Raw genomic sequence first — 12,021 nt, forward strand, 5'->3', positions numbered from 1 at the left:
TTTCATCACTATGTTGAAAACTTTATTGACGATGTAAGCTGTCACAAATTCCTTTTGGAAGTATTAGTGTATATAATGAACAAACAAATATGTGAATAATTTAAGAGTTAGCTTCTAGACCCTCACCCATTTTGGTGAGTCTAGAGATCAAATGCTATTTTGTATTTATGATAAACACTAATTTGACCACATCCATTTATCTTTAAAAGAAATGCAAATACAATAAAATGGAGAAGTGATATTTCTAAAGCTATCCTGTTTAATGATTTTTTCAAGGCCTTTCAAGAATGTACGCCAAATGTCTGGCAGCTGGAACCTAGTCTTTAGGACTTCTCAAAGATGAAATCCTACTGAAGTTATACTTTGTTGAATGATATATTATAGCCGTGCAGTACAGATGGAACATAAACCGTCAACTTTTTTATTGAAAAAAAAAAAGCATTAAGATTATAAAGGAGAAAAATCACTTCTTGCTCCATGAATTGCCTTCTTCGACAAAATAATATAGAACTGCAATGTGATAGAATTGACAATAGATTCATATTCCTAAGCAATACATAATGAAGTATCAAAAGAAAACATCCTTGCACAATTAGAAAGATCAATAAATATTGGTGGAGTAGTATCATCAAACTACTGAACTAAGAAGCAGAAAACTTTGCAATTTATCCCTTGAGATTTTAGACAAGTGGCTTAAGCCCTTTAAGCTTCAGGTTACTAATCTTTAAAATGGGGATTAGTAATATCTGACTTCACCAATTCTCAAACTGCTTGTGAAGTACAGATAAAGCATTCATGGAACCGTTAATAACTTTTACACCTCTGAAAAAAAGGTATAAAGACTGAAAAAAAAGTAAAAAATATTAATAAAAACAATGCAACCATCATACCTTGATTAAAAAGGTACATTTTATATCATGTATAAATAGAAACAGAAAGAATGAATGAATGAACAAACGAAAGAAAGTCATTCATTCAGGGAAAGTAAAACATGAACAATGCAAAAACTGTATTAATGATTAACCCCAAAACTAACAGTCTTTGAACCATTTTCTGCAAAACTGACCCAAACAATTGTGCTCCAACCCAATCTCTCCATCTATTTTCTTGTTCCAAATAATGAAACTTGGTTGGGAAACAGTGGAGAAACATGTGGAGAAACAGAATTAACCAGCGCTAGACAATATTCTAGAATCGCTGATTTATTCTCCTGTCATCTGAAGAATTTCTACTAGGGAGACTGAGTACCCGCAAAATATAGAATGCTAACAACACCTTCTATGGTACTTTTGTAATAATTGTTAATATCTAATATTGATTGGTATTGTTAAAATATTTTCAAACAATTTCTTAGCCATGTCACATGCAGCTAAAACAAAATAAACTCAAATTAGGAAAAGCTTCTTTATTTTTTTCCCTGTGAGACATAGAATACTACCTTAGTGAGAGATATATATGAATCCAGTAAAGAACCATTCAACTAATCAACTCTTGAGAATATGATATTTAAATAATATATTTGTTAATGCTTACATCTGTAGCATTAAAAGAACTGCTTGTAGATTTCTATTTAAATTAAATCGTGTTTTATACATAGGCACCTGACAATTTATTTTTTCTGAACTCTCTTACTACAGATTATACCTTGCAAATATGTCTATATTGTTCATTATGAAATTACCTCATAAAAAATCTAATTTTGTTCACTTCACATTTTTGAACAGTCAGTTTGCAGTGATTTAGCTTGGATCTTCTAAGGCCTGGGTCAAAATTATTATTTTTCTTTTTCTCGATTTTTCAGACAAGAGTATGAATTTATTCATTACTTTTCAACTGCTCTGTTAGATGCATTCCAAACAATGTCCTGTGGGGGCCACCCAGAAGAGTGTAGTAAGAGGAGTGAACAGTTACTGAAAACTTTGTTCCTTTATGTGTCATAAAACAAAATGGAATTGTTAAAGCCTCCAGCCTATTTCTTGATCATGCTTTGTATTTTAGAAAAAGCTTTCAGAAGCTGTAGACAGAGTCTGAGTCAATTATTGTTCCTATTTCAGCTGACATAATCAAAATTATCCAAAGTGATGATATCAAAATATGAGCTAGTGTTGAGTGACATGCATGTCTAGATGAATAAGCATAGATAGCTTTTGTATTCTTCAGCTGTCTCTGAGATTTTGGTTGGTTCAGATACATACCAATTGATTCGAGACTGTTTTTTAAATTATTAATGGAAGTTGTAAATGAGGCTCTTTCCTCATCTTTGTAATTATTATCATACTAAACCTAAACCAATTATGAAATATCCAGACTCCATTTTATTCTTTTTCATTTTGAGGATTGAAATACCCCCCCTTTTTTGCCATAAGGATGATAAAATGATCAGTGTTAATGATTTTGTCCATTCAGTTCTTTAAAAAAGGACATCTAGATCATACATGTAGATCACTTTTAGAGTTTAGCACATAAAATGGAAATATTCCTGCTGGGATTTGGTTTGGGATTCTATTGCCATGCATGAATCTTTGATTTGCTGCAAAGTCTTTTCCATAGCCTTCAAGTAGATTTCTAATACTGGTGGAAATGGGGACTCTTGGGATCGTGTTCTTCATCACAGATATTGACTGAACTCCCCCACGTGCTCAGAGGATCAAAAAATACTTTAGTAAAAACAGACCTTAGGAGTAGGGATGACTCTGTCTTTAGTCTGAGTATTTTTTTTTTCACTTTTTCTTTCTTGTGCTCTTTGTTTTGTTTTGTTTTCTAGTACATTAAAAATGAAAGCCCTCACTAAATATGTCTCTGTATGTACATAGGCTAAATATGGATACATATTCATGTGCTTATATACAAATGTGTGCATGTCCCTGTGCTTTAAATCATATTTCACAAAGGAGTAGATATTTCATGTGAGATATAGAGTCAAAGAGGAAGTTCCATCAACATTTTGGGAGCCCCCTGGGATATCTTTCAACCATTCACATTTTGGGCTCTCTTGGGTTAATCCTGCTATAGAACTATATGCTTATTTTTGTAAATCAAACATTAATTTGCAAAGTTGTTAAACATCTTATCCTCCCATAATAATTTCTTATTCTTAAGGTTGGTATGAAAGGTATTTCTATTACCATTTTATAAATGAGGAAAGATTCAGAAAATTTGGCTCCATGTCAAATTTCATCACCAGGTTGAGCAGCAATACTTAATTTTAATCTAGACTAACTCTCTCTGGGAACATTGCTCTTCCTGTACATGATATGATTGTGGCTTTGCTTTCAAGATTTTTACCAGATTCCTTAGATTTCATATTATTTATCCAAAATTATTAATATTTTATTAATTACATCTGCCTTCTTTTTTTAGCGGCATATTTTTTCATTCTAAATTGAAAAATTCCCTCAATTTAATGTTATTAAAATTAAGATGTCACAAAAATTAATGCCACAATGACATTTTTATAAAATCTGAAATTAAATTGATAAAACAAATGTAATAGAACTGAGAAGGCACAGTTTTTTTGTGTGTTCCATCCCTATGTTTAGAAAATTTATTACATTTATATATGTCTTTGAATTCTCTTCTCCCAGAAAAAAATTCTCTGCTTTTATATGCAAACTGTATGTAAGGATTAAAATCCTATTTCATTATTTCTGTTCTTATAATTGCCTCAAACCACTGGCAAATCTCCCTTTATTAATTTTCCTAATCTCATAAACATCTTTTTAGAAGTTCGTTTCCTCCTAAGAAGATAATTTTCATTGTATAGTTTTCTGAGGGAATTTTATCTAATATCTATGAATTTTTCAATGTTCTCACTAAATAGTTACTGAAGTGTTTCAATAACAACTTGGTTTATTGGAGCATCTTTTCTGCACTGTTTTAATGTAAACATTACTCTGTCTTCAAACTTACCTATATTTTGTGACATCTCCCCAGTACTTTTTCAACTTAATGAGAAAAAATATATGTGAAAAATTGAGTTTTAGAACTTCTTGATGAACTCTCCTACCTTTGCCTTAACTTGTGCAGGTTTTATTTGTTTGTTTGTTTGTTTTTAACCTGGGATGACAGGACTTGAACAAAGTGAAAGTTGAGGTTGAAAAAATTAAACTCTCCAAACCATTGACACTAAGAGTTAAGGGAAATGAAGAGATAGATAGTATTCCAAAGGATTATGTTCATTTAAACTTGAAAGAATGGCTCCATTTTGCACGGCAAATTAAAGTATAGAATAGGAAACTGAGGCTGGATCCTTGTTATTAGTAAAGGTTAGTGGGAAATTCACAAGAGATCTCAATCCAAGGCCTACTTTATATTAGATCAATGACATCAAAACTATTTTTAACAATTAGTCAAACAGCTACTCATTTGTTTATTGTCTTGGTATAGTTTCATTCACTCATTCAGCATCTATTTATTGAATGCTTGTCATACGTGAGTTGCTATGTTGGGCATTAGAAGGTCAATGGTAAACAATAGATATACGATCCGTTTTTAGCTTGTCAGCTTGTAATAAATGCTAGGAAGGAGTTTATAGAAGTATTAAATTTCCTTGTCAGAGTGAGAGCTAATTTGTATGACGGTGGAAAGACTCTTGGTGGAAGTATGGTTTATTTTGAATCCTGAGATAAAGTTTTATCTAAGAGCACAAGGAAATAATCAGAAAGGAGCCTCTGCTCATCCCATATTTCTATATTTACATATTTCATCTTGTTCTATGAAAATGTAAATTACTTGTTTATATACCTATAAACCTGGATCATAAATTAGCTGGAGAAATAAGAAAACAAAAAAGACTGTCATGCAAACATCTAACCATTTAAAATATGAGGAGTCAAGGAGCCAAAGCAGGATGAGTCAAAGAAATCTTTTTGCTTCCAGGGGTGCATGGGTGGCTCAGTCGGTTAAGCAACTACCTTTGGTCCAGGCCAGGATCCCAGGGTCCTGGGATCAAGTCCTGCATCAGGATCCCTGCTCAGCAGGGAGTTTGCTTCTCTCTCTCCCTCTAACACTTACCCGCTTGTGCTCTTGTGTTCTCTTTCTCTCTCAAATAAGTAAATAAAATCTTAAAAAAAGAGAAAGCTTTCAGCTTCCCCTATAATTTATGTTTCTAAATCTGAAGTAATGTGCTACGACAACAAACATTCAGGGGATTCTTACTTGAATTGGAGGGCCAAGGAATATTTCTGAAACAATGGACTTCAGAATTGAGATCTGAGTGATAAGTAGGAGCTAATTAGGAGAAGGGCAGATGGTGGAAGGAGAAGTGGAGGGGGGATGAGTCAGAAAGGGAGAAAAACTTGAGTAAAGGCCCAGAGGCATGAGGCTGGAAAGTGTTGTAGCTCAGTTTCCATGGAATTGGTGATAAAGACCAACCATGACAACAGTCAATGGAAAGGTACACAAGGAAAGACATTGAGAAGCCATTGCATTATATTAAGTAGAGAAGAGCCTTGAAGGAATTTTTGCATTTAAGAAAGATCACTCTGGCAGCAGTTCTGAAAACATTTTTGAGTAGGGCATGGATGCCAAGTGGGAAGAATATAGAAGGTATTACAGTAACCTCTGTGAGAGAAGATAATGGCCTAAACTAGTGTTTTCAAACCCTTTTTCTTAAAAATCTCCAAAAGAATTTTAAAAATTTGTATATCTTCATATATACTTAGGAATCGACATACAAATTCATCAAAATTTTAAATAGCTGCAAACGATGTAGTTTTCAGCATATTGCACATTTTGACATTTTAAATACATCTGCTATACAACTGTTAAATATATCCTTTAGAGTCTGAATAGTATTGAGATTCCATGGTCATTGTTATCCACTTAAAAATATTTGAAATAGCTTTTGTAGAACTTTAAAAAAAATTTTTTTTAAAGATTTTATTTATTTGACAGAGATCACAAGTAGGCAGAGAGGCCTGCAGAGAGAGGAGGAAGCAGGCTCCCTGCTGTGCAGAGAGCCTGATGCAGGGCTCCATCCCAGGACCCTGAGATCATGACCTGAGCCAAAGGCAGAGGCTTTAACCCACTGAGCCACCCAGGCGCCCTGAACTTTAAAAATTTTTATGTCATTCTCATTTCTTTTGAATTCATATTTGTATTCCCATGGAAATTTATCCTATTATTATATAACTTATGCTTGGAAGTATTTAATTCATTACCCTAACATATTTTTAGTTATAAAATAAACTTATAATTTGATTTTTCAAGTTCTTATAGCTGTAAGGTTTAAAGGTTAACTTTTTTTCTTCTAGAATTAGTCAACGTGGTTTTTACTAATGCACAATTGACCAAAACTATGTATCTGTATTCAAATTTTGAAAAAATTGTTAGTGACAAAAAATACAACTTTATTAGAAATGCAGTGTTGAATGTGACAGATGGGCTTCTTTTAATTCCTCTACTTTTGGAACAATGTTACTTATTGCCAAAATGAGAGAGAATTTAGTATTAATTCTATTTTGACTTTTCACTTTTATAGATGTGAACTAGAGATGAGGAGTCAAGTTATAGCAGTGCCATTCAATTCTGAACTCTTTCTGATTATATGTAGAGAATTACATGGTGATCCATTACCAAAATTTATCTTTAGCAATCCATTAATTTTGTGGAAAGCAAAAAATTGGATTTACCAAATAATTTCTTTGCCAGTCATTTATTTTCTCAATAGTGACACTAGTACTTCTTTTTTTTTTTTTTTTTAAGATTTTATTTATTTATTTGACAGAGATCACAAGTAGGCAGAGAGGCAGGCAGATAGAGAGAGGAGGAAGCAGGCCCCCGCGGAGCAGAGAGCCCGATGTGGGACTCGATCCCAAGATCCTGGGATCATAACCTGAGCCGAAGGCAGAGGCTTTAACCCACTGAGCCCCCAGGCGCCCAACACAAGTACTTCTTAACATTGACTTCTGGTGTCCTTTTGTTTGGTGCCTCTAGAAGATTTACATGCTGTGTTAATGAACAAAATTCTGGGTGAGTAAGAATTATGTTTTTGGGGTGCCTGGGTGGGTCAATTGGTTAAGCTACTGCCTTTTGCTCAGGTCATGTTCCTGGAGTCCTGGTATCAAGTCCCATGTCAGGCTTCCCCTGCTCTGCAGGGAGCCTGCCTCTCCCTTTCCTTATTCCTCTCCCCCTGCTTGTGCTCTCTCTCTCTCTGTCAAATAGATAAATAAAATCTTTTAAAAAACAGAATTATGTTTTTGTTTTGTACTCTCAAGAATATGTATACACAGTTTAAAGACTACTAACCCAGATTAGGGCAGTAATAGTGGTTGTGGAAAAAAGAGAAAAACAATAGGAACAAATAGAAAGATGAGGTGAAAAATCAGTAAGTTTTGGTGGTATATTGGATTCAGTGCATATGTAGAATTTCTACAATTTGAGAAGGCAGAGTACATTTAAAATATTCCTATAGAGGGGCATCTGGCTGGCTTAGTCATTAAGCATCTGCCTTCAGCTCAGGTCATGATCCCTGGGTGTTGGAATCAAGCCCCGCATCAGGGTCCCTGCTCACCTGGAAGACTGCTTCTCCCTCTCCCACTCCCCCTGGTTGTGTTCCCTCTTGCTGTGTCTCCCCCTGTCAAATAAATAGATAAAATCTTAAAAAAAAGGGGTGCCTGGGTGGCTCAGTGGGTTAAAGCCTCTGCCTTCGGCTCAGGTCATGATCTCAGCGTCCTGGGATCGAGCCCGCAGCGGGGAGCCTGCTTCCTCCTCTCTCTCTGCCTGCTTCTCTGCCTACTTCTCTGCCTACTTGTGATCTCTGTCAAATAAATAAATAAAATCTTTAAAAAAAAATCTTAAAAAAATAAAATTCCTATAGAGCATGGAGGAGAATTGACCAGAGAAACATGAACCAAATTGTCTGATAACTGGAGATAACAAGTTTATAGGTCACTGATCTGCAAAACTGTGCAATTTTTTTTTTTTTATGTCATTAGCCACCAGTGTGAAGGTACAGACAAGGCATAGGCTGAGGGCTTTTCATGATAATTTCAGAAAGTTGTTTTTTTTTTTTAATATAGATTTTATTTATTTATTTGACAGACAGAGATCACAAGTAGGCAGAGAGGCAGGCAGAGAGAGAGAAGGAAGCAGGCTCCCCGCTGAGCAGAGAGCCCGATGTGGGGCTCCATCCCAGGACCCTGGGATCATGACCTGAGCCGAAAGCAGAGGCTTTAACCCACTGAGCCACCCAGGCACCCCAGAAAGTTGGTTTTGAGGGATATGGGATGAATGTGAATTATTAAGATGGAAGATTCCAGGTAGAGGAGAACTCAGCTCCATTGATCTACACATCTACCGAGGGCAGTTACATGAGGGGAAAAAAGCCTTTGTATGTTGAGCTTAAAAAAAAAAAAATAGAAGTGATGACTTGGGAAAGTAGCTTTGCTTCTCTAGAAAGAATAAAGTAAAAGTATATGCAGAAAAAGTAATATAGAGTTGACCCTAGGACAATGTGGGGGTTGAGGTGCTGACCCCTCTCACTGTCAAAGTCATGTATAACTTTTAACTCCCCTTCCAAAATTAATTACTAATAGCCAAATGTTGACTGGAGGCTTTACCAATAATGTAGACAGTTGATTCACACATACTTTGTATATGTATTATATGCTATACACATACTAAAGTAAGTAAGAGAAAAGAAAATGTTATTAGGCAAAGCATAAGGAAGAGAAAATCCATTTACAGCAGTGTACTCTATTTATGAAAAGTAATTGGCATTAAGTAGACCTGTACAGTTCAAATCTATGTTGTTCAAGATCCAACTGTACATTTAATTGACAGGGAGACCTGTCAAATTATGTTAGGGATGCAGATGAACTTGAGAAAACCCTAGAGGCAGGAGGCCTGGGAGTTGCTCCTAGGGTAACTTTAAGGCAACGCATATCCAAGATAATGTAAGGATACATAGTTCCTAAGGAAGACTCCCTTGAGATTTCTTACCATAAGAAATAATCAGGGTGGCACATTATTTCATTCAGGAGACAAGCTTATAGAACATTCTAATCTAGCTAAGTATTTAATCTTTCTTCAACATTTTTTTTAATTGAAGAGTTGTTGAAATAAAATATTAGTTTTAGGTGTACAACGTAGTGATTCAACATTTATATATTATGAAGTGATGCCCACAATAAATCTAGCTACCATCTGTCACCAGGCAATGTTGTTACAATATTATTAACTATATTCCCTGTGCTGTACATTGCATCTCTGTGCCTTATTTATTTTGTTACTGGAAGTTTGTGCTTTTAAATCACCTTCCCCCTATTTTGCCTAGAGCCCTAGCCCCTCCCCTCTGGTAACCACCAGATTGTTTTCTGCATCTATGAGTCTGTTTACATTTTGTTTTGTTTGCTGGTTTTGCTGTTTACATTTTGTTTTGTTTGCTCTTTTGTTTCTTAGATTCCTCAAATAACTGAAATCATGGTATTTGGCTTCCTCTGACTTGTTTCACTCAGCATAATACCATTTTGGTCCATCCATGTTGTTACAAATGGCAAGAATTCATTCTTTTTTATGACTGATTAATATTCCATTATGTGTATGTGTGTGTGTGTGTGTGTGTGTGTGCATGTGTGCATGCATGTATGTGTATGTGTATCACATCTTCTTTATCCGTTTATTGATAGACACTTAGGTTGCTTCCATATCTTGACTATTGTAAATAATGCTGCAGTGAAGATAGGGATACATGTATCTTTTTTAACTAGTGTTTTTGTTTTCTTCAGATAAATACTCAGAGTGGAATTACTGGATTGTGTGGTAGTTCTATTTTTAATTTTCTGAGGAATCTCCTTACTTCCATAGTGGCTGCATCATTTTTACATTCCCACTAACAACTCACAAAGTTTCCCTTTTCTCTGCATTCTTGCCAGCACTTTCTTATCTTTTTGATACTAGCCATTGTGACAAGTGTGAGGTGATATTTCATTGTGGTTTTGATTTGAATTTCCCTGATGATTAGTGATGCTGAGCATCTTTTCATGTGTCTATTGGCTATTTGTATGTCTTCTTTGGGGAAATATGTATTCAGGTCTTCTGCCCATCATCTTAATTGAGTTGTTTGTTTCTTTGATATTAAATTATATGATATATATACATATATATCATATAATATATAATAATAAATATATATTTACTTTATAAATATATAATAATAATAAATATTATATGTATTATATATATTACTGATTTTATTCAGAGTTTACCAGTTTACTCACACATGTCCTTTCTCTGTTCCAGGAGCCAATTTGAATACCACATTGTATTTATTATTCTTGTTTGCTTAGTATCATAATTTTGGATATTAGCCCTTTACCAGTTGATCATTTGCAAATACTTCTCCCATTCAGTAGATTGCCTTTTTGTTTTGTTGATGGTTTCCAAGGTTTAAAAAATATGTTTAAAGCAACTATAAAATATACATTAGATACACTAAAAATGATATTCTTTCAAAATATATATATTTCAATAAAAGCTTAGATACCAATTAAAAATATATAATTGGTTATATTGCTTTTTCTAACTTATTTTAGGGAATTCATAGGCAAAAACTTTGTTTGAAGACCACTGAAATGAAGTATTTAAAATTAAGAGCAGAGGTTGAGGGAGGATGATTGTAAATCTAGATGCTGGGTAACATACGATATGATATCATTGCAGTGGTAGTCTTAGAGACAAAAATTAATGACTAATCTATGTAATTTTTCTGAAGAACTGCATGACTGTATGTTCCAAACTTGCTCATTCAATGACCTATTTTAAGAGATCATTACAGCTGTAGAAAATAATGGAGGGAATGTAGAAAAGTACTACTTCTTTTAGTGGAAAAGAATTTGATACATTTCTTTTTATTACATTATGGCTTGGAGCAATTTGTTCATGCTGGAAATGCCATGTGAGTCCTTAGGGAAAGTTGATGGGGAAGCAGGCCTGGGGCTAGAAACATTTATATCTTTAAATCATTCACAGGTAATTAATGATCTGAAAGCAGATGAGGTCACAGAAAGTAGGCAGAACCATGGTATTCCTCTAATAAAGATCTGGAGTTGCTTACTGTAGAAAACATAAAATCAGAACTCTGAAGCCTTAAAGCAAAATAGTATAAAATTGATGAATCCAACTATTCCAAATGGGTAAATCTCATGCATTTATATAAAGAACAAAAATGTTAGTCACTACTGAGTTTCAGGTACAAAAGCCCGAGCTCTGCAGATACAGGTCTCTTCAGTTCCTGATGTAATTCATAATCATAAATGATATAGCCAGACTCCCTGCTCCCTGGCTCAAACAGATCCTTTGTGGGTTGTTTTGTTTTGTTTTCCTGTCTTTTGTGGTGGTAACGGAATATTCCTTTCTTCTGTTATGCATACAAAACACTGCAAATTTAGTATCTTAAATTTAATCTTAATTTAATCTTAAACCTGATTATCTCAGTTTCTGTGAGTCAGGAGTACGACCAAGCTCAGCTGGGTCCTCAGTTCAGAGACTCATTAGACTTCAGTCAAGTTCAGCTGGCAGTCTTTCTTTCTGGAGCTTGGGATTCTCTTCTGGTTGTTGGCAGAATTCAGTTCTTTACCATTAAAGGACCAAGGTCCCCATTTTATTGCTTACTGTCAGGTCCTAGAGGCCACTTGTGTTTTTCATAGGGTCTTACAGCTTGCAAGGCTAGTTTCTTCCCATCACATCTGTGGCTTTGTCATTTGGAATGTGTAGCCTTCCAAGCTACTGTATTTGGAAGAGGCGGCTGGAGAATTTTAAGGGTCAGCCTTAGAAAAATGCCTTCTGCCTTTTCTGTCCACATGCCATTGGCTCGGAACAGTCATAAAGCTCCAACCTTACAAATGCAGAAGAGCAGAAAGATAACACCTTCAGTCTCTGCCAATCGTTAAAGTATTTTATAATAATAAAATCAATATGAATCTACTATTTTACCAAAGCTGCCTTTCATATCCTGGCACTGTCAACCAATGCTGGCTTTCTGATCTATTCATTTATTAATGCTTTTATTCAAATAATATT

The sequence above is a fragment of the Martes martes genome, assembly GCF_963455335.1.
Source record: "Martes martes genome assembly, chromosome: 8".
Lineage (NCBI taxonomy): Eukaryota > Metazoa > Chordata > Mammalia > Carnivora > Mustelidae > Martes > Martes martes.